This window comes from Scyliorhinus torazame, chromosome 18, assembly GCF_047496885.1.
Source record: "Scyliorhinus torazame isolate Kashiwa2021f chromosome 18, sScyTor2.1, whole genome shotgun sequence".
In the NCBI taxonomy this organism is placed as follows: Eukaryota; Metazoa; Chordata; class Chondrichthyes; order Carcharhiniformes; family Scyliorhinidae; genus Scyliorhinus; species Scyliorhinus torazame.
This window is the reverse complement of record NC_092724.1, coordinates 45087250-45111857: the sequence shown is the minus strand read 5'-3', so window position 1 is coordinate 45111857 and position 24608 is coordinate 45087250. Positions and strand designations below refer to the sequence as shown.

General features: G+C 38.7%; 1 protein-coding gene across 1 annotated transcript in view; it reads left to right on the top strand.

Annotated features, from left to right (window-relative positions):
• The first annotated feature begins 401 nt into the window (after positions 1-401).
• rx1 (retinal homeobox gene 1) overlaps positions 402-24608 on the top strand; it is a 40109-nt gene continuing 15902 nt past the window's right edge. Inside the window, exon 1 of the mRNA XM_072482700.1 lies at positions 402-597. The gene's annotated coding sequence lies outside the window, so the exon portion shown is untranslated. The remainder of the gene's footprint in view (positions 598-24608) is intronic.

Sequence of the window (24608 nt, the reverse complement as noted above, 5' to 3'; positions counted from 1 at the left end):
CGGCCAATTACAAGACAAAACGCGGCGTGTTGGAACTAAAGACTTTATTATTCACTTAATCGCTTATTAAATTCTCCTGCACATTAATTACAAGCACGACTTTGTAATCACAACAAAGTCACTATTATTTCTGAGAGGCTTTTAAATACAGTAGCATAATACAATAATAGAACCAATATCATGCATCGAGAGCCAAGGATTCAGGATCTATCATTTTATTATTTCATGTACAATATTCCACCTGCCCCCAAGGATTAGTTGAGCTGTAATGTCCAGGAGGCAATTGTCCAAATCTGGGAAAGGAGATTTTATCCTGAATATCTAGAACACAAAAGGGCAGATTAATTTGCAAAATGTGTTCTTAATTTGTTGGATAGGCTGTTTTATTTTTTAATTTGTGGGATGTGGCGTCGCTGGTTAGGTCAGCATTTATTGCCCATCCCTAGTTGCCCTTCAGAAGGTGGTGGTGAATTGCCTTCTTCAACCGCTGCAGTCCCGGAGGTGTAGGTAGACACACTGTGCTGTTAGGGAAGGAATTCCAGGATTTTGATCCAGCGACAGTGAAGGAACAGCGATAAATATTCCCAACTCCGGAAGGTGAGTGACTTGGGAGGAGAATTTCCAGGTGGTGGGATTCCCAGGTATCTGCAGCTCCTGTCTTTCTAGATGGAAGTGGTCCAGAGTTTGGAAGGTGCTGCCTCAGGAGGTCGCAGGTTTGGACAGTGAAACTTGTTCAATGTCCCGTCCGTTCTAATGCCGGGAAAAGAGCGAGAAATTAACAACAGAGCCGTCCCGCCGCTGTTTGTGCATGGCGAGTTGTTTCAAACATGAACATTGATCACTTTAATTTTCTATCTTGCCCCACGTCCCAAGCGGGAAAGTTTATTCTGATTTTGTCAGCGTGTAATAAATCATCTTCAGGTGCGCGGAAAACTTGATTAATACATTTTGAGAATATTGGATGAAAGTATTTGTATTCACCCGGAGTGTTGGTATCTAAGGCAAGTTATTTTATGAAGTGTGTTGGTATCTAAGGGAAAGGAATATGTTATGCAGTGAGTTGGTATCGAAGGGGAGGGGGATATTTTATACAGTGAGCTGGTATCTAAGGGGAAGGGATATTTTATACACTGAGTTGGTATCTAAGTGGAGGGGGATATTTTATACAGTGAGATGGTATGTAAGGGGAAGGGATATTTTATACACTGAGTTGGTATCTCAGGGGAGGGGTTATTTTATACAGTGAGTTGGTATCTAAGGGGAAGAGACATTTTATACAGTGAGTTGGTATATAAGGGGAAGGGATATTTTATAAAGTGAGTTGGTATCTAACGGGAAGTTATTTCATACAGTGTGTTGGTATCTAAAGGGTAGGGCTATTTTATACAGTGAGTTGGTATCTAAGGAGAGGGGGATATTTTATACAACGAGTTGGTTTCTAAGGGGAGGGGGATATTTTATACAGTGAGTTGGTATCTAAGGGGAATGGGTATTTTATACAGTGAATTGGTATCTAAGGGGAAGTTATTTTATACAGTGTGTTGGTATCGAAGGGGAAGGGCTATTTTATACAGTGAGTTGGTATCTAAGGAGAGGATGATATTTTATACAACGAGTTGGTATCTCAGGGGAAGGGATATTTTATACAGTGAGTTGGTATCTAAGGGGAAGGGATATTTTATACAGTGAGTTGGTATCTCAGGGGAGGTGTTATTTTATACAGTGAATTGGTATCTAAGGGGAAGGGATATTTTACACAGTGTGTTGGTATCTAAGGAGAAGGGATATTTTATACAGTGAGTTGGTATCTCAGGGGAGGGGGATATTTAAAACAGTGAGTTGGTATCTCAGGGGAATGGATATTTTATACAGTGAGTTGGTACCTAAGGGGAAGGGATATTTTGTAAAGTGAGTTGGTATCTCAGGGGAAGAGGATATTTTATACAGTGAGTTGGTATCGAAGGGGAAGGGATATTTTATACAGTGAGTTGGTATCTAAGGGGAAGTTATTTTATACAGTGAGTTGGTATCTCAGGGGAGGAGGATATTTTATACAGTGAGTTGGTATCTAAGGGGAAGGGGTATTTTATACAGTGAGTTGGTATCTCAGGGGAGGAGAATATTTTATACAGTGAGTTGGTATCTAAGGGGAAGGGATATTTTATACAGTGAGTTGGTATCTAAGGGGAAGGGATATTTTATACAGTGTGTTGGTATCTAACGGGAAGTTATTTCATACAATGTGTTGGTATCTAAAGGGTAGGGCTATTTTATACCGTGAGTTGGTATCTAAGGAGAGGGGGATATTTTATACAGTGAGTTGGTATCTAAGGGGAATGGGTATTTTATACAGTGAGTTGGTATCTAAGGAGAAGTTATTTTATACAGTGAGTTGGTATCTAAGGAGAGGGGGATATTTTATGCAATGAGTTGGTATCTCAGGGGAAGGGATATTTTATACAGTGAGTTGGTATCTAAGGGGAGGGGGATATTTTATATAGTGTGTTGGTATTAAAGGGGAAGGGGTATTTTATACAGTAAGTTGGTATCTCAGGGGAGGGGATATTTTACACAGTGAGTTGGTATCTGAGGGGAAGTTATTTTATACAGTGTGTTGCTATCTAAGGGGAGGGGGATATTTTATACAGTGAGTTGGTATCTAAGGGGAGGGGGATATTTTATACAGTGAGTTGGTATCTCAGGGGAGGGGGATATTACATACAGTGAGTTGGTATCTCAGGGGAGGGGGATATTTTATACAGTGAGTTGGTATCTAAGGGGAATGGATATTTTATACAGTGAGTTGGTATCTAAGGGGAAGGGATATTTTATACAGTGAGTTGGTATCTAAGGGGAAGGGATATTTTATACAGTGTGTTGGTATCTAAGGGGAAGGGATATTTTATACAACGAGTTGGTATCTCAGGGGAAGGGATATTTTATACAGTGAGTTGGTATCTAAGGGGAAGGGGTATTTTATACAGTAAGTTGGTATCTAAGGGGAGGGGGATATTTTATATAGTGTGTTGGTATCTCAGGGGAAGGGATATTTTATACAGTGAGTTGGTATTAAAGGGGAAGGGGTATTTTATACAGTAAGTTGGTATCTAACGGGAAGTTATTTCATACAGTGTGTTGGTATCTAAAGCGTAGGGCTATTTTATACCGTGAGTTGGTATCTAAGGAGAGGGGGATATTTTATACAGTGAGTTGGTATCTAAGGGGAATGGCTATTTTATACAGTGAGTTGGTATCTAAGGGGAAGTTATTTTATACAGTGTGTTGGTATCTAAGGTGAAGGGATATTTTATACAGTGAGTTGGTATTTAAGGGGAAGTTATTTTATACAGTGTGTTGGTATCTAAGGGGACGGGCTATTTCATGCAGTGAGTTGGTATCTAAGGGGAAGTTATTTTATACAGTGTGTTGGTATCTAAAGGGAGGGGGATATTTAATACAGTGAGTTGGTATCTAAGGGGAAGGGATATTTTATACAGTGAGTTGGTATCTAAGGGGAGGGGGATATTTTATACAGTGAGTTGGTATCTCAGGGGAGGGGGATATTTTATACAGTGAGTTGGTATGTAAAGGGATGGGATGTTTTAAACAGTGAGTTGGTATTTAACGGGAAGGGATATTTTATACAGTGTGTTGGTATCTAAGGGGAAGGGACATTTTATACAGTGAGTTAGTATCTCAGGGGAGGGGTTATTTTATACAGTGAGTTGGTATCTAAGGGGAAGGGATATTTTATACAGTGAGTTAGTATCTAAGGGGACGTTATTTTATACAGTGTGTTGGTATCTAAGGAGAAGGGATATTTTATACAGTGAGTTGGTATCTCAGGGGAGGGGGATATTACATACAGTGAGTTGGTATCTCAGGGGAGGGGGATATGTTATACAGTGAATTGGTATCTAAGGGGAATGGATATTTTATACAGTGTGTTGGTATCTAAGGGGAAGGGATATTTTATACAGTGTGTTGGTATCTAAGGGGAAGGGATATTTTATACAATGAGTTGGTATCTAAGGGGAAGGGTTATTTTATACAGTGAGTTGGTATCTAAGGGGAAGTTATTTTATACAGTGTGTTGGTATCTAAGGGAAAGGGATATTTTATACAGTGTGTTGGTATCTAAGGGGAAGGGATATTTTATACAGTGAGTGGGTATCTAAGGGGAAGCGATATTTTATACAGTGTGTTGGTATCTCAGGGGAGGGGGATATTTTATACAGTGTGTTGGTATCTAAGGGGAAGGGATATTTTATACAGTGTGTTGGTATCTAAGGGGAAGGGATATTTTATACAGTGAGTTGGTATCTAAGGGGAAGATATTTAATACAGTGAGTTGGTATCTAAGGGGAAGCGATATTTTATACAGTGAGTTGGTATCTCAGGGGAGGGGATATTTTATACAGTGAGTTGGTATCTAAGGGGAAGGGATATTTTATACAGTGTGTTGGTATCTAAGGGGAAGGGATATTTTATACAGTGAGTTGGTATCTCAGGGGAGGAGGATATTTTATACAGTGAGTTGGTATCTAAGGGGAAGGGATATTTTATACAGTGAGTTGGTATCTAAGGGGAAGGGATATTTTTTACAGTGAGTTGGTATCTAAGGGGAAGTTATTTTATACAGTGTGTTGGTATCTAAGGGAAAGGGATATTTTATACAGTGTGTTGGTACCTAAGGGGAAGGGATGTTTTATACAGTGAGTTGGTATCTAAGGGGAACGGGTATTTTATACAGTGAGTTGGTATCTAAGGGGAAGGGGTATTTCATACAGTGAGTTGGTATCTCAAGGGGAGGGGATATTTTATACAGTGAGTTGGTATCTCAGGGGAGGGGATATTTTATACAGCGAGTTGGTATCTAAGGGGAAGTTATTTTATACAGTGTGTTGGTATCTAAGGGAAAGGGATATTTTATACAGTGTGTTGGTATCTAAGGGGAAGGGATGTCTTATACAGTGAGTTGGTATCTAAGGAGAGGATGATATTTTATACAACGAGTTGGTATCTCAGGGGAGGGGATATTTTATACACTGAGTTGGTATCTAAGGGGAATGGATATTTTATACAGTGAGTTGGTATCTAAGGGGAAGGGGTATTTTATACAGCGAGTTGGTATGTAAGGGGAATGGATATTTTATACAGTGAGTTGGTATCTAAGGGGAAGGGATATTTTATACAGTGAGTTGCTTTCTAAGGGGAATGGGTATTTTATACAGTGAGTTGGTATCTAAGGAGAGGATGATATTTTATACAACGAGTTGGTATCTCAGGGGAGGGGATATTTTATACAGTGAGTTGGTATCTAAGGGGAAGGGGTATTTTATACAGTGAGTTGGTATCTAAGGGGAAGGGGTATTTCATACAGTGAGTTGGTATGTCAGGGGAGGGGATATTTTACACAGTGAGTTGGTATATCAGGGGAGTGGATATTTTACACAGTGAGTTGGTTTCTAAGGAGAAGTTATTTCATACAGTGTGTTGGTATCTAAGGGGAGGGGGATATTTTATACAGTGAGTTGGTATCTAAGGGGAAGGGATATTTTATACAGTGAGTTGGTATCTAAGGGGAGGGGGATATTTTATACAGTGAGTTGGTATGTAAAGGGATGGGATGTTTTATACAGTGAGTTGGTATTTAACGGGAAGGGATATTTTATACAGTGAGTTGGTATCTAAGAGGAAGGGATATTTTATACAGTTAGTTGGTATCTCAGGGGAGGGGTTATTTTATACAGTGAGTTGGTATCTAAGGAGAAGGGATATTTTATACAGTGAGTTAGTGTCTAAGGGGAAGTTATTTTATACAGTATGTTGGTATCTCATTGAAGGGATATTTTATACAGTGAGTTGGTATCTCAGGGGAGGGGGATATTACATACAGTGAGTTGGTATCTCAGGGGAGGGGGATATTTTATACAGTGAGTTGGTATCTAAGGGGAATGGATATTTTATACAGTGTGTTGGTATCTAAGGGGAAGGGATATTTTATACAGTGTGTTGGTATCTAAGGGGAAGGGATATTTTATACAGTGAGTTGGTATCTAAGGGGAAGGGTTATTTTATACAGTGAGTTGGTATCTAAGGGGAAGTTATTTTATACAGTGTGTTGGTATCTAAGGGGAAGGGATATTTTATGCAGTGAGTTGGTATCTAAGGGGAAGGGATATTCTATACAGTGTGTTGGTATCTAATGGGAGGGGGATATTTTATACAGTGTGTTGGTATCTAAGGGGAAGGGATATTTTATACACTGTGTTGGTATCTAAGGGGAAGGGATATTTTATACAGCGAGTTGGTATCTAAGGGGAAGATATTTAATACAATGAGTTGGTATCTAAGGGGAAGCAATATTTTTATACAGTGAGTTGGTATCTCAGGGGGGGGTTATTTTATACAGTGTGTTCATATCTAAGGGGAGGGGATATTTTATACAGTGAGTTGGTATCTAAGGGTAGTGGTTATTTTATACAGTGTGTTGGTATCTCAGGGGAAGGGATATTTTATACAGTGAGTTGGTATCTCAGGGGAGGGTTTATTTTATACAGTGAGTTGGTATCTAAGGGGAGGGGGACATTTTACAGTGAGTTGGTATCTAAGGGGAAGTTATTTAATACAGTGTGTTGGTATCTAAGGAGAAGGGATATTTTATACAGTGAAATTGTATCTAAGGGGAAGGGGGATTTTATACCGTGAGTTGGTTTCTAAGGGGCGGGGTTATTTTATACAGTTAGTTGGTATCTAAAGGGAAGGGATACAGTGTGTTGGTATCTAAGGGGAAGGATTATTTTATACAGTGTGTTGGTATCTAAGGGGAAGGGATATTTTATACAGTGTGTTGGTATCTAAGGGGAACGGGTATTTTATACTGTGAGTTGGTATCTAAGGGGAAGGGGTATTTCATACAGTGAGTTGATAGCTCAGGGGAGGGGATATTTTATACAGTGAGTTGGTATCTCAGGGGAGGGGATATTTTATACAGTGAGTTGGTATCTAAGGGGAAGTTATTTTATACAGTGTGTTGGTAACTAAGGGGAAGGGCTATTTCATGCAGTGAGTTGGTATCTAAGGAGAGGGGGATATTATATACAACGATTTGGTATCTCAGGAGAAGGATATTTTACACAGTGAGTTGGTATCTAAGGGGAAGGGGTATTTTATACAGTGAGTTGGTATCTCAGGGGAGTGGATATTTTATACAGTTAGTTGGTATTCAAGGTGAAGTTATTTTATACAGTGAGTTGGTATCTACGGGGAAGGGATATTTCATACAGTGAGTTGGTATCTCAGGGGAGGGGATATTTTATACAGTGAATTTGTATATCAGGGGAGTGGATATTTTATACAGTGAGTTGGTATCTAAGGGGAACGGGTATTTTATACAGTGCGATGGTATCTCAGGGGAGGGGATATTTTATACAGTGAGTTGGTATCTAAGGGGAATGGATATTTTATACAGTAAGTTGGTATCTAAGGGGAGGAGGTATTGTATACCGTGAGTTGGTATCTAAGGGGAAGGGGTATTTTACACAGTGAGTTGGTATCGAAGGGGAGGGGGATATTTTATACAGTGAGTTGGTATCTAAGGGGAAGGCATATTTTATACAGTGAGTTGGTATCTAAGGGGAGGGGGATATTTTAGACAGTGAGTTGGTATCTCAGGGGAGGGGGATATTTTATACAGTGATTTGGTCTCTAAGGGGAAGGGATATTTTATACAGTGAGTTGGTATCTAAGGGGAAGGGATATTTTATACAGTGAGTTGGTATCTAAGGGGAAGTTATTTTATACAGTGTGTTGGTATCTAAGGGCAAGCGATATTTTATACAGTGTGTTGGTATCTAAGGGGAGGGGGATATTTTATACAGTGAGTCGGTATCTAAGGGGAAGGGATATTTTATACAGTGAGTTGGTATCTAAGGGGAAGTTATTTTATACAGTGTGTTGGTATCTAAGGGGAACGGATGTTTTATAAAGTGTGTTGCTATCTAAGGGGTAGGGATATTTTATACAGTGTGTTGGTATCTAAGGGGAAGGGATATTTTATACAGTGAGTTGGTTTCTAATTGGAAGTTATTTTATAAAAGGTGTTGGTATCTAAGGGGAAGGAATATTTTATACAGTGAGTTGGTATCTAAGGGGAAGGGATATTTTATACAGTGAATTGGTACCTAAGGGAAGTTATTTCATACAAGGTGGTGGTATCTAAGGGGAACATGTATTTTATAAAGTGTGTTGGTTTCTAAGGGGAAGGGATATTGTATACAGTGATTCGGTATCTAAGGGAAGTTATTATATACAAGGTGTTGGTATGTAAGGGGAATGGATATTTTATACAGTGAGTTGGTATCTAAGGGGAAGGGATATTTTATACAGTGAGTTGGTATCTAAGGGGAATGGGTATTTTATACAGTGAGTTGGTATCTAAGGAGAGGATGATATTTTATACAACGAGTTGGTATCTCAGGGGAGGGGATATTTTATACAGTGAGTTGGTATCTAAGGGGAGTGGATATTTTATACAGTGAGTTGGTATCTAAGGGGAAGGGGTATTTTATACAGTGAGTTGGTATCTAAGGGGAAGGGGTATTTCATACAGTGAGTTGGTATGTCAGGGGAGGGGATATTTTACACAGTGAGTTGGTATATCAGGGGAGTGGATATTTTACACAGTGAGTTGATTTCTAAGGAGAAGTTATTTCATACAGTGTGTTGGTATCTAAGGGGAGGGGGATATTTTATACAGTGAGTTGGTATCTAAGGGGAAGGGATATTTTATACAGTGAGTTGGTATCTAAGGGGAGGGGGATATTTTATACAGTGAGTTGGTATGTAAAGGGATGGGATGTTTTATACAGTGAGTTGGTATTTAACGGGAAGGGATATTTTATACAGTGAGTTGGTATCTAAGAGGAAGGGATATTTTATACAGTGAGTTGGTATCTCAGGGGAGGGGTTATTTTATACAGTGAGTTGGTATCTAAGGAGAAGGGATATTTTATACAGTGAGTTAGTGTCTAAGGGGAAGTTATTTTATACTGTATGTTGGTATCTCATTGAAGGGATATTTTATACAGTGAGTTGGTATCTCAGGGGAGGGGGATATTACATACAGTGAGTTGGTATCTCAGGGGAGGGGGATATTTTATACAGTGAGTTGGTATCTAAGGGGAATGGATATTTTATACAGTGTGTTGGTATCTAAGGGGAAGGGATATTTTATACAGTGTGTTGGTATCTAAGGGGAAGGGATATTTTATACAGTGAGTTGGTATCTAAGGGGAAGGGTTATTTTATACAGTGAGTTGGTATCTAAGGGGAAGTTATTTTATACAGTGTGTTGGTATCTAAGGGGAAGGGATATTTTATACAGTGAGTTGGTATCTAAGGGGAAGGGATATTCTATACAGTGTGTTGGTATCTAATGGGAGGGGGATATTTTATACAGTGTGTTGGTATCTAAAGGGAAGGGATATTTTATACAGTGTGTTGGTATCTAAGGGGAAGGGATATTTTATACAGCGAGTTGGTAGCTAAGGGGAAGATATTTAATACAATGAGTTGGTATCTAAGGGGAAGCAATATTTTATACAGTGAGTTGGTATCTCAGGGGGGGGTTATTTTATACAGTGTGTTCATATCTAAGGGGTGGGGATATTTTATACAGTGAGTTGGTATCTAAGGGTAGTGGTTATTTTATACAGTGTGTTGGTATCTAAGGGGAAGGGATATTTTATACAGTGAGTTGGTATCTCAGGGGAGGGTTTATTTTATACAGTGAGTTGGTATCTAAGGGGAGGGGGACATTTTACAGTGAGTTGGTATCTAAGGGGAAGTTATTTAATACAGTGTGTTGGTATCTAAGGAGAAGGGATATTTTATACAGTGAAATTGTATCTAAGGGGAAGGGGTATTTTATACCGTGAGTTGGTTTCTAAGGGGCGGGGTTATTTTATACAGTTAGTTGGTATCTAAAGGGAAGGGATACAGTGTGTTGGTATCTAAGGGGAAGGATAATTTTATACAGTGTGTTGGTATCTAAGGGGAAGGGATATTTTATACAGTGTGTTGGTATCTAAGGGGAACGGGTATTTTATACAGTGAGTTGGTATCTAAGGGGAAGGGGTATTTCATACAGTGAGTTGATAGCTCAGGGGAGGGGATATTTTATACAGTGAGTTGGTATCTCAGGGGAGGGGATATTTTATACAGTGAGTTGGTATCTAAGGGGAAGTTATTTTATACAGTGTGTTGGTAACTAAGGGGAAGGGCTATTTCATGCAGTGAGTTGGTATCTAAGGAGAGGGGGATATTATATACAACGAGTTGGTATCTCAGGAGAAGGATATTTTACACAGTGAGTTGGTATCTAAGGGGAAGGGGTATTTTATACAGTGAGTTGGTATCTCAGGGGAGTGGATATTTTATACAGTTAGTTGGTATCTAAGGTGAAGTTATTTTATACAGTGAGTTGGTATCTACGGGGAAGGGATATTTCATACAGTGAGTTGGTATCTCAGGGGAGGGGATATTTTATACAGTGAATTTGTATATCAGGGGAGTGGATATTTTATACAGTGAGTTGGTATCTAAGGGGAACGGGTATTTTATACAGTGCGATGGTATCTCAGGGGAGGGGATATTTTATACAGTGAGTTGGTATCTAAGGGGAATGGATATTTTATACAGTGAGTTGGTATCTAAGGGGAGGAGGTATTGTATACCGTGAGTTGGTATCTAAGGGGAAGGGGTATTTTACACAGTGAGTTGGTATCGAAGGGGAGGGGGATATTTTATACAGTGAGTTGGTATCTAAGGGGAAGGCATATTTTATACAGTGAGTTGGTATCTAAGGGGAGGGGGATATTTTAGACAGTGAGTTGGTATCTCAGGGGAGGGGGATATTTTATACAGTGATTTGGTCTCTAAGGGGAAGGGATATTTTATACAGTGAGTTGGTATCTAAGGGGAAGGGATATTTTATACAGTGAGTTGGTATCTAAGGGGAAGTTATTTTATACAGTGTGTTGGTATCTAAGGGCAAGCGATATTTTATACAGTGTGTTGGTATCTAAGGGGAGGGGGATATTTTATACAGTGAGCCGGTATCTAAGGGGAAGGGATATTTTATACAGTGAGTTGGTATCTAAGGGGAAGTTATTTTATACAGTGTGTTGGTATCTAAGGGGAACGGATGTTTTATGTGTGTTGCTATCTAAGGGGTAGGGATATTTTATACAGTGTGTTGGTATCTAAGGGGAAGGGATATTTTATACAGTGAGTTGGTTTCTAATTGGAAGTTATTTTATAAAAGGTGTTGGTATCTAAGGGGAAGGAATATTTTATACAGTGAGTTGGTATCTAAGGGGAAGGGATATTTTATACAGTGAATTGGTACCTAAGGGAAGTTATTTCATACAAGGTGTTGGTATCTAAGGGGAACATGTATTTTATAAAGTGTGTTGGTTTCTAAGGGGAAGGGATATTGTATACAGTGAGTCGGTATCTAAGGGAAGTTATTATATACAAGGTGTTGGTATCTAATGGGAAGGGATATTTTACAGTGAGTTGGTATCTAAAGGGAAGGGATATTATACAGTGAGTTGGTATCTAAGGGGAGGGGGTTATTTTATACAGTGTGTTCATATCTAAGGGGAGGGGGTTATTTTATACAGTGAGTTGGTATCTAAGGGGAGGGGATATTTTATACAGTGATTTGGTATCTAAGGGTAGGGGTTATTTTATACAGTGTGTTGGTATCTAAGGGGAAGGGATATTTTATACAGTGAGTTGGTATCTAAGGGGAAGGGACATTTTATACAGTGAGTTGGTATCTAAGGGGAAGTTATTTTAAACAGTGTGTTTGTATCTAAGGGGAACGGATATTTTATAAAGTGTGTTGCTATCTAAGGGGAAGGGATATTTTATACAGTGTGTTGGTATCTAAGGGGAAGGGATATTTTATACAGTGAGTTGGTATCTAATGGGAAGTTATTTTATCCAAGGTGCTGGTATCTAAGGGGAAGGAATATTTTATACAGTGAGTTGGTATCTCAGGGGAAGGGATATTTTATACAGTGAGTTGGTATCTAAACGAAGTTATTTTATACAAGGTGTTGGTATCTAAGGGGAACATGTATTTTATAAAGTGTGTTGGTATCTAAGGGGAAGGGATATTGTATACAGTGAGTCGGTATCTAAGGGAAGTTATTATATACAGTGTGTTGGTATCTAGTGGGAAGGGATATTTTACAGTGAGTTGGTATCTAAGGGGAAGGGATATTTTACAGTGAGTTCGTATCTAAGGGGAGGGGGTTATTTTATACAGTGTGTTCATATCTAAGGGGAGGGGATTATTTTATACAGTGAGTTGGTATCTAAGGGGAGGGGATATTTTATACAGTGAGTTGGTATCTAAGGGTAGGGGTTATTTTATACAGTGTGTTGGTATCTAAGGAGAAGGGATATTTTATACAGTGAGTTGGTATCTAAGGGGAGGGGGTTATTTTATCCAGTGAGTTGGTATCTCAGGGGAGGGAGACATTTTACAGTGAGTTGGTATCTAAGGGGAAGTTATTTAATACAGTGAGTTGGTATCTAAGGATAAGGGATATTTTACACAGTGAAATCGTATCTAAGGGGAAGGGGTATTTTATATTGTGAGTTGGTTTCTAAGGGGCGGGGTTATTTTGTACAGTTAGTTGGCATCTAAAGGGAAGGGATACAGTGTGTTGGTATCTGAGGGGAAGAGATATTTTATACAGTGTGTTGGTATCTAAGGGGAAGGGTTATTTTATACAGTGAGTTGGTATCTAAGGGGAAGTTATTTTATACAGTGTGTTGGTATCTAAGGGGAATGGATATTTTATATAGTGTGTTGGTATCTAAGGGGAAGGGATATTTTATACAGTGAGTTGGTATCTAAGGGGAAGGAATATTTTATACAGTGCGTTGGTATCTCAGGGGAGGGGGATATTTTATACAGTGAGTTGGTATCTAAGGGGAAGGGTTATTTTCTACAGTTAGTTGGTATCTTAGGGGAAGTTATTTTATACAGTGTGTTGGTATCTAAGGGGAAGGGATATTTTATACAGTGTGTTGGTATCTAAGGGGAATGGTTATTTTATACAGTGAGTTGATATCTATGGGGAAGTTATTTTATACAGTGTGTTGGTATCTAAGGGGAAGGGATATTTTATACAGTGTGTTGGTATCTAAGGGGAAGGGATATTTTATACAGTGAGTTGGTATCTATGGGGAAAGGATATTTTATACAATGTGTTGGTATCTCAGGGGAGGGGGATATTTTATACAGTGAGTTGGTATCTAAGGGGAAGGGATATTTTATACAGCGAGTTGGTATCTAAGGGGAAGATATTTAATACAGTGAGTTGGTATCTAAGGGGAAGGGATATTTTATACAGTGAATTGGTATCTAAGGGGTAGAGATATTTTATACAGTGAGTTGGTATCTAAGGGGAAGGGATATTCTATACAGTGAGTTGGTATCTGAGGGGAAGGGATATTTTATACAGTGAGCTGGTATCTAAGGGGAAAGGATATTTTATACAGTGAGTTGGCATCTATGGAGAAGGGATATTTTATACAGTGAAATCGTATCTAAGGGGAAGGGGTATTTTATATTGTGAGTTGGTTTGTAAGGGGCGGGGTTATTTTATATAGTTAGTTGGTATCTAAAGGGAAGGGATATTTTATGCAGTAAGTTGGTATCTAATGGGAGGGGGATATTTTATACAGTGAGTTGGTATCTTGGGGGAGGGGATTATTTTATACAGTGAGTTGATATCTAAAGGGAAGGGATATTTTATGCAGTGAGTTGGTATCTAAGGGGAGGGGGATATTTTAGACAGTGAGTTGGTATCTCAGGGGAGGGGGATATTTTATACAGTGATTTGGTCTCTAAGGGGAAGGGATATTTTATACAGTGAGTTGGTATCTAAGGGGAAGGGATATTTTATACAGTGAGTTGGTATCTAAGGGGAAGTTATTTTATACAGTGTGTTGGTATCTAAGGGCAAGCGATATTTTATACAGTGTGTTGGTATCTAAGGGGAGGGGGATATTTTATACAGTGAGTCGGTATCTAAGGGGAAGGGATATTTTATACAGTGAGTTGGTATCTAAGGGGAAGTTATTTTATACAGTGTGTTGGTATCTAAGGGGAACGGATGTTTTATAAAGTGTGTTGCTATCTAAGGGGTAGGGATATTTTATACAGTGTGTTGGTATCTAAGGGGAAGGGATATTTTATACAGTGAGTTGGTTTCTAATTGGAAGTTATTTTATAAAAGGTGTTGGTATCTAAGGGGAAGGAATATTTTATACAGTGAGTTGGTATCTAAGGGGAAGGGATATTTTATACAGTGAATTGGTACCTAAGGGAAGTTATTTCATACAAGGTGGTGGTATCTAAGGGGAACATGTATTTTATAAAGTGTGTTGGTTTCTAAGGGGAAGGGATATTGTATACAGTGATTCGGTATCTAAGGGAAGTTATTATATACAAGGTGTTGGTATGTAAGGGGAATGGATATTTTATACAGTGAGTTGGTATCTAAGGGGAAGGGATATTTTATACAGTGAGTTGGTATCTAAGGGGAATGGGTATTTTATACAGTGAGTTGGTATCTAAGGAGAGGATGATATTTTATACAACGAGTTGGTATCTCAGGGGAGGGGATATTTTATACAGTGAGTTGGTATCTAAGGGGAGTGGATATTTTATACAGTGAGTTGGTATCTAAGGGGAAGGGGTATTTTATACAGTGAGTTGGTATCTAAGGGGAAGGGGTATTTCATACAGTGAGTTGGTATGTCAGGGGAGGGGATATTTTACACAGTGAGTTGGTATATCAGGGGAGTGGATATTTTACACAGTGAGTTGATTTCTAAGGAGAAGTTATTTCATACAGTGTGTTGGTATCTAAGGGGAGGGGGATATTTTATACAGTGAGTTGGTATCTAAGGGGAAGGGATATTTTATACAGTGAGTTGGTATCTAAGGGGAGGGGGATATTTTATACAGTGAGTTGGTATGTAAAGGGATGGGATGTTTTATACAGTGAGTTGGTATTTAACGGGAAGGGATATTTTATACAGTGAGTTGGTATCTAAGAGGAAGGGATATTTTATACAGTGAGTTGGTATCTCAGGGGAGGGGTTATTTTATACAGTGAGTTGGTATCTAAGGAGAAGGGATATTTTATACAGTGAGTTAGTGTCTAAGGGGAAGTTATTTTATACTGTATGTTGGTATCTCATTGAAGGGATATTTTATACAGTGAGTTGGTATCTCAGGGGAGGGGGATATTACATACAGTGAGTTGGTATCTCAGGGGAGGGGGATATTTTATACAGTGAGTTGGTATCTAAGGGGAATGGATATTTTATACAGTGTGTTGGTATCTAAGGGGAAGGGATATTTTATACAGTGTGTTGGTATCTAAGGGGAAGGGATATTTTATACAGTGAGTTGGTATCTAAGGGGAAGGGTTATTTTATACAGTGAGTTGGTATCTAAGGGGAAGTTATTTTATACAGTGTGTTGGTATCTAAGGGGAAGGGATATTTTATACAGCGAGTTGGTAGCTAAGGGGAAGATATTTAATACAATGAGTTGGTATCTAAGGGGAAGCAATATTTTATACAGTGAGTTGGTATCTCGGGGGGGGTTATTTTATACAGTGTGTTCATATCTAAGGGGTGGGGATATTTTATACAGTGAGTTGGTATCTAAGGGTAGTGGTTATTTTATACAGTGTGTTGGTATCTAAGGGGAAGGGATATTTTATACAGTGAGTTGGTATCTCAGGGGAGGGTTTATTTTATACAGTGAGTTGGTATCTAAGGGGAGGGGGACATTTTACAGTGAGTTGGTATCTAAGGGGAAGTTATTTAATACAGTGTGTTGGTATCTAAGGAGAAGGGATATTTTATACAGTGAAATTGTATCTAAGGGGAAGGGGTATTTTATACCGTGAGTTGGTTTCTAAGGGGCGGGGTTATTTTATACAGTTAGTTGGTATCTAAAGGGAAGGGATACAGTGTGTTGGTATCTAAGGGGAAGGATAATTTTATACAGTGTGTTGGTATCTAAGGGGAAGGGATATTTTATACAGTGTGTTGGTATCTAAGGGGAACGGGTATTTTCTACAGTGAGTTGGTATCTAAGGGGAAGGGGTATTTCATACAGTGAGTTGATAGCTCAGGGGAGGGGATATTTTATACAGTGAGTTGGTATCTCAGGGGAGGGGATATTTTATACAGTGAGTTGGTATCTAAGGGGAAGTTATTTTATACAGTGTGTTGGTAACTAAGGGGAAGGGCTATTTCATGCAGTGAGTTGGTATCTAAGGAGAGGGGGATATTATATACAACGAGTTGGTATCTCAGGAGAAGGATATTTTACACAGTGAGTTGGTATCTAAGGGGAAGGGGTATTTTATACAGTGAGTTGGTATCTCAGGGGAGTGGATATTTTATACAGTTAGTTGGTATCTAAGGTGAAGTTATTTTATACAGTGAGTTGGTATCTACGGGGAAGGGATATTTCATACAGTGAGTTGGTATCTCAGGGGAGGGGATATTTTATACAGTGAATTTGTATATCAGGGGAGTGGATATTTTATACAGTGAGTTGGTATCTAAGGGGAACGGGTATTTTATACAGTGCGATGGTATCTCAGGGGAGGGGATATTTTATACAGTGAGTTGGTATCTAAGGGGAATGGATATTTTATACAGTGAGTTGGTATCTAAGGGGAGGAGGTATTGTATACCGTGAGTTGGTATCTAAGGGGAAGGGGTATTTTACACAGTGAGTTGGTATCGAAGGGGAGGGGGATATTTTATACAGTGAGTTGGTATCTAAGGGGAAGGCATATTTTATACAGTGAGTTGGTATCTAAGGGGAGGGGGATATTTTAGACAGTGAGTTGGTATCTCAGGGGAGGGGGATATTTTATACAGTGATTTGGTCTCTAAGGGGAAGGGATATTTTATACAGTGAGTTGGTATCTAAGGGGAAGGGATATTTTATACAGTGAGTTGGTATCTAAGGGGAAGTTATTTTATACAGTGTGTTGGTATCTAAGGGCAAGCGATATTTTATACAGTGTGTTGGTATCTAAGGGGAGGGGGATATTTTATACAGTGAGCCGGTATCTAAGGGGAAGGGATATTTTATACAGTGAGTTGGTATCTAAGGGGAAGTTATTTTATACAGTGTGTTGGTATCTAAGGGGAACGGATGTTTTATGTGTGTTGCTATCTAAGGGGTAGGGATATTTTATACAGTGTGTTGGTATCTAAGGGGAAGGGATATTTTATACAGTGAGTTGGTTTCTAATTGGAAGTTATTTTATAAAAGGTGTTGGTATCTAAGGGGAAGGAATATTTTATACAGTGAGTTGGTATCTAAGGGGAAGGGATATTTTATACAGTGAATTGGTACCTAAGGGAAGTTATTTCATACAAGGTGTTGGTATCTAAGGGGAACATGTATTTTATAAAGTGTGTTGGTTTCTAAGGGGAAGGGATATTGTATACAGTGAGTCGGTATCTAAGGGAAGTTATTATATACAAGGTGTTGGTATCTAATGGGAAGGGATATTTTACAGTGAGTTGGTATCTAAAGGGAAGGGATATTATACAGTGAGTTGGTATCTAAGGGGAGGGGGTTATTTTATACAGTGTGTTCATATCTAAGGGGAGGGGGTTATTTTATACAGTGAGTTGGTATCTAAGGGGAGGGGATATTTTATACAGTGATTTGGTATCTAAGGGTAGGGGTTATTTTATACAGTGTGTTGGTATCTAAGGGGAAGGGATATTTTATACAGTGAGTTGGTATCTAAGGGGAAGGGACATTTTATACAGTGAGTTGGTATCTAAGGGGAAGTTATTTTAAACAGTGTGTTTGTATCTAAGGGGAACGGATATTTTATAAAGTGTGTTGCTATCTAAGGGGAAGGGATATTTTATACAGTGTGTTGGTATCTAAGGGGAAGGGATATTTTATACAGTGAGTTGGTATCTAATGGGAAGTTATTTTATCCAAGGTGCTGGTATCTAAGGGGAAGGAATATTTTATACAGTGAGTTGGTATCTCAGGGGAAGGGATATTTTATACAGTGAGTTGGTATCTAAACGAAGTTATTTTATACAAGGTGTTGGTATCTAAGGGGAACATGTATTTTATAAAGTGTGTTGGTATCTAAGGGGAAGGGATATTGTATACAGTGAGTCGGTATCTAAGGGAAGTTATTATATACAGTGTGTTGGTATCTAGTGGGAAGGGATATTTTACAGTGAGTTGGTATCTAAGGGGAAGGGATATTTTACAGTGAGTTCGTATCTAAGGGGAGGGGGTTATTTTATACAGTGTGTTCATATCTAAGGGGAGGGGATTATTTTATACAGTGAGTTGGTATCTAAGGGGAGGGGATATTTTATACAGTGAGTTGGTATCTAAGGGTAGGGGTTATTTTATACAGTGTGTTGGTATCTAAGGAGAAGGGATATTTTATACAGTGAGTTGGTATCTAAGGGGAGGGGGTTATTTTATCCAGTGAGTTGGTATCTCAGGGGAGGGAGACATTTTACAGTGAGTTGGTATCTAAGGGGAAGTTATTTAATACAGTGAGTTGGTATCTAAGGATAAGGGATATTTTACACAGTGAAATCGTATCTAAGGGGAAGGGGTATTTTATATTGTGAGTTGGTTTCTAAGGGGCGGGGTTATTTTGTACAGTTAGTTGGCATCTAAAGGGAAGGGATACAGTGTGTTGGTATCTGAGGGGAAGAGATATTTTATACAGTGTGTTGGTATCTAAGGGGAAGGGTTATTTTATACAGTGAGTTGGTATCTAAGGGGAAGTTATTTTATACAGTGTGTTGGTATCTAAGGGGAATGGATATTTTATATAGTGTGTTGGTATCTAAGGGGAAGGGATATTTTATACAGTGAGTTGGTATCTAAGGGGAAGGAATATTTTATACAGTGCGTTGGTATCTCAGGGGAGGGGGATATTTTATACAGTGAGTTGGTATCTAAGGGGAAGGGTTATTTTCTACAGTTAGTTGGTATCTTAGGGGAAGTTATTTTATACAGTGTGTTGGTATCTAAGGGGAAGGGATATTTTATACAGTGTGTTGGTATCTAAGGGGAATGATTATTTTATACAGTGAGTTGATATCTATGGGGAAGTTATTTTATACAGTGTGTTGGTATCTAAGGGGAAGGGATATTTTATACAGTGTGTTGGTATCTAAGGGGAAGGGATATTTTATACAGTGAGTTGGTATCTATGGGGAAAGGATATTTTATACAATGTGTTGGTATCTCAGGGGAGGGGGATATTTTATACAGTGAGTTGGTATCTAAGGGGAAGGGATATTTTATACAGCGAGTTGGTATCTAAGGGGAAGATATTTAATACAGTGAGTTGGTATCTAAGGGGAAGGGATATTTTATACAGTGAATTGGTATCTAAGGGGTAGAGATATTTTATACAGTGAGTTGGTATCTAAGGGGAAGGGATATTCTATACAGTGAGTTGGTATCTGAGGGGAAGGGATATTTTATACAGTGAGCTGGTATCTAAGGGGAAAGGATATTTTATACAGTGAGTTGGCATCTATGGAGAAGGGATATTTTATACAGTGAAATCGTATCTAAGGGGAAGGGGTATTTTATATTGTGAGTTGGTTTGTAAGGGGCGGGGTTATTTTATATAGTTAGTTGGTATCTAAAGGGAAGGGATATTTTATGCAGTAAGTTGGTATCTAATGGGAGGGGGATATTTTATACAGTGAGTTGGTATCTTGGGGGAGGGGATTATTTTATACAGTGAGTTGATATCTAAAGGGAAGGGATATTTTATGCAGTGAGTTGGTATCTAAGGGGAGGGGGATATTTTAGACAGTGAGTTGGTATCTCAGGGGAGGGGGATATTTTATACAGTGATTTGGTCTCTAAGGGGAAGGGATATTTTATACAGTGAGTTGGTATCTAAGGGGAAGGGATATTTTATACAGTGAGTTGGTATCTAAGGGGAAGTTATTTTATACAGTGTGTTGGTATCTAAGGGCAAGCGATATTTTATACAGTGTGTTGGTATCTAAGGGGAGGGGGATATTTTATACAGTGAGTCGGTATCTAAGGGGAAGGGATATTTTATACAGTGAGTTGGTATCTAAGGGGAAGTTATTTTATACAGTGTGTTGGTATCTAAGGGGAACGGATGTTTTATAAAGTGTGTTGCTATCTAAGGGGTAGGGATATTTTATACAGTGTGTTGGTATCTAAGGGGAAGGGATATTTTATACAGTGAGTTGGTTTCTAATTGGAAGTTATTTTATAAAAGGTGTTGGTATCTAAGGGGAAGGAATATTTTATACAGTGAGTTGGTATCTAAGGGGAAGGGATATTTTATACAGTGAATTGGTACCTAAGGGAAGTTATTTCATACAAGGTGGTGGTATCTAAGGGGAACATGTATTTTATAAAGTGTGTTGGTTTCTAAGGGGAAGGGATATTGTATACAGTGATTCGGTATCTAAGGGAAGTTATTATATACAAGGTGTTGGTATGTAAGGGGAATGGATATTTTATACAGTGAGTTGGTATCTAAGGGGAAGGGATATTTTATACAGTGAGTTGGTATCTAAGGGGAATGGGTATTTTATACAGTGAGTTGGTATCTAAGGAGAGGATGATATTTTATACAACGAGTTGGTATCTCAGGGGAGGGGATATTTTATACAGTGAGTTGGTATCTAAGGGGAGTGGATATTTTATACAGTGAGTTGGTATCTAAGGGGAAGGGGTATTTTATACAGTGAGTTGGTATCTAAGGGGAAGGGGTATTTCATAAAGTGAGTTGGTATGTCAGGGGAGGGGATATTTTACACAGTGAGTTGGTATATCAGGGGAGTGGATATTTTACACAGTGAGTTGATTTCTAAGGAGAAGTTATTTCATACAGTGTGTTGGTATCTAAGGGGAGGGGGATATTTTATACAGTGAGTTGGTATCTAAGGGGAAGGGATATTTTATACAGTGAGTTGGTATCTAAGGGGAGGGGGATATTTTATACAGTGAGTTGGTATGTAAAGGGATGGGATGTTTTATACAGTGAGTTGGTATTTAACGGGAAGGGATATTTTATACAGTGAGTTGGTATCTAAGAGGAAGGGATATTTTATACAGTGAGTTGGTATCTCAGGGGAGGGGTTATTTTATACAGTGAGTTGGTATCTAAGGAGAAGGGATATTTTATACAGTGAGTTAGTGTCTAAGGGGAAGTTATTTTATACTGTATGTTGGTATCTCATTGAAGGGATATTTTATACAGTGAGTTGGTATCTCAGGGGAGGGGGATATTACATACAGTGAGTTGGTATCTCAGGGGAGGGGGATATTTTATACAGTGAGTTGGTATCTAAGGGGAATGGATATTTTATACAGTGTGTTGGTATCTAAGGGGAAGGGATATTTTATACAGTGTGTTGGTATCTAAGGGGAAGGGATATTTTATACAGTGAGTTGGTATCTAAGGGGAAGGGTTATTTTATACAGTGAGTTGGTATCTAAGGGGAAGTTATTTTATACAGTGTGTTGGTATCTAAGGGGAAGGGATATTTTATACAGCGAGTTGGTAGCTAAGGGGAAGATATTTAATACAATGAGTTGGTATCTAAGGGGAAGCAATATTTTATACAGTGAGTTGGTATCTCAGGGGGGGGTTATTTTATACAGTGTGTTCATATCTAAGGGGTGGGGATATTTTATACAGTGAGTTGGTATCTAAGGGTAGTGGTTATTTTATACAGTGTGTTGGTATCTAAGGGGAAGGGATATTTTATACAGTGAGTTGGTATCTCAGGGGAGGGTTTATTTTATACAGTGAGTTGGTATCTAAGGGGAGGGGGACATTTTACAGTGAGTTGGTATCTAAGGGGAAGTTATTTAATACAGTGTGTTGGTATCTAAGGAGAAGGGATATTTTATACAGTGAAATTGTATCTAAGGGGAAGGGGTATTTTATACCGTGAGTTGGTTTCTAAGGGGCGGGGTTATTTTATACAGTTAGTTGGTATCTAAAGGGAAGGGATACAGTGTGTTGGTATCTAAGGGGAAGGATAATTTTATACAGTGTGTTGGTATCTAAGGGGAAGGGATATTTTATACAGTGTGTTGGTATCTAAGGGGAACGGGTATTTTCTACAGTGAGTTGGTATCTAAGGGGAAGGGGTATTTCATACAGTGAGTTGATAGCTCAGGGGAGGGGATATTTTATACAGTGAGTTGGTATCTCAGGGGAGGGGATATTTTATACAGTGAGTTGGTATCTAAGGGGAAGTTATTTTATACAGTGTGTTGGTAACTAAGGGGAAGGGCTATTTCATGCAGTGAGTTGGTATCTAAGGAGAGGGGGATATTATATACAACGAGTTGGTATCTCAGGAGAAGGATATTTTACACAGTGAGTTGGTATCTAAGGGGAAGGGGTATTTTATACAGTGAGTTGGTATCTCAGGGGAGTGGATATTTTATACAGTTAGTTGGTATCTAAGGTGAAGTTATTTTATACAGTGAGTTGGTATCTACGGGGAAGGGATATTTCATACAGTGAGTTGGTATCTCAGGGGAGGGGATATTTTATACAGTGAATTTGTATATCAGGGGAGTGGATATTTTATACAGTGAGTTGGTATCTAAGGGGAACGGGTATTTTATACAGTGCGATGGTATCTCAGGGGAGGGGATATTTTATACAGTGAGTTGGTATCTAAGGGGAATGGATATTTTATACAGTGAGTTGGTATCTAAGGGGAGGAGGTATTGTATACCGTGAGTTGGTATCTAAGGGGAAGGGGTATTTTACACAGTGAGTTGGTATCGAAGGGGAGGGGGATATTTTATACAGTGAGTTGGTATCTAAGGGGAAGGCATATTTTATACAGTGAGTTGGTATCTAAGGGGAGGGGGATATTTTAGACAGTGAGTTGGTATCTCAGGGGAGGGGGATATTTTATACAGTGATTTGGTCTCTAAGGGGAAGGGATATTTTATACAGTGAGTTGGTATCTAAGGGGAAGGGATATTTTATACAGTGAGTTGGTATCTAAGGGGAAGTTATTTTATACAGTGTGTTGGTATCTAAGGGCAAGCGATATTTTATACAGTGTGTTGGTATCTAAGGGGAGGGGGATATTTTATACAGTGAGCCGGTATCTAAGGGGAAGGGATATTTTATACAGTGAGTTGGTATCTAAGGGGAAGTTATTTTATACAGTGTGTTGGTATCTAAGGGGAACGGATGTTTTATGTGTGTTGCTATCTAAGGGGTAGGGATATTTTATACAGTGTGTTGGTATCTAAGGGGAAGGGATATTTTATACAGTGAGTTGGTTTCTAATTGGAAGTTATTTTATAAAAGGTGTTGGTATCTAAGGGGAAGGAATATTTTATACAGTGAGTTGGTATCTAAGGGGAAGGGATATTTTATACAGTGAATTGGTACCTAAGGGAAGTTATTTCATACAAGGTGTTGGTATCTAAGGGGAACATGTATTTTATAAAGTGTGTTGGTTTCTAAGGGGAAGGGATATTGTATACAGTGAGTCGGTATCTAAGGGAAGTTATTATATACAAGGTGTTGGTATCTAATGGGAAGGGATATTTTACAGTGAGTTGGTATCTAAAGGGAAGGGATATTATACAGTGAGTTGGTATCTAAGGGGAGGGGGTTATTTTATACAGTGTGTTCATATCTAAGGGGAGGGGGTTATTTTATACAGTGAGTTGGTATCTAAGGGGAGGGGATATTTTATACAGTGATTTGGTATCTAAGGGTAGGGGTTATTTTATACAGTGTGTTGGTATCTAAGGGGAAGGGATATTTTATACAGTGAGTTGGTATCTAAGGGGAAGGGACATTTTATACAGTGAGTTGGTATCTAAGGGGAAGTTATTTTAAACAGTGTGTTTGTATCTAAGGGGAACGGATATTTTATAAAGTGTGTTGCTATCTAAGGGGAAGGGATATTTTATACAGTGTGTTGGTATCTAAGGGGAAGGGATATTTTATACAGTGAGTTGGTATCTAATGGGAAGTTATTTTATCCAAGGTGCTGGTATCTAAGGGGAAGGAATATTTTATACAGTGAGTTGGTATCTCAGGGGAAGGGATATTTTATACAGTGAGTTGGTATCTAAACGAAGTTATTTTATACAAGGTGTTGGTATCTAAGGGGAACATGTATTTTATAAAGTGTGTTGGTATCTAAGGGGAAGGGATATTGTATACAGTGAGTCGGTATCTAAGGGAAGTTATTATATACAGTGTGTTGGTATCTAGTGGGAAGGGATATTTTACAGTGAGTTGGTATCTAAGGGGAAGGGATATTTTACAGTGAGTTCGTATCTAAGGGGAGGGGGTTATTTTATACAGTGTGTTCATATCTAAGGGGAGGGGATTATTTTATACAGTGAGTTGGTATCTAAGGGGAGGGGATATTATATACATTGAGTTGGTATCTAAGGGTAGGGGTTATTTTATACAGTG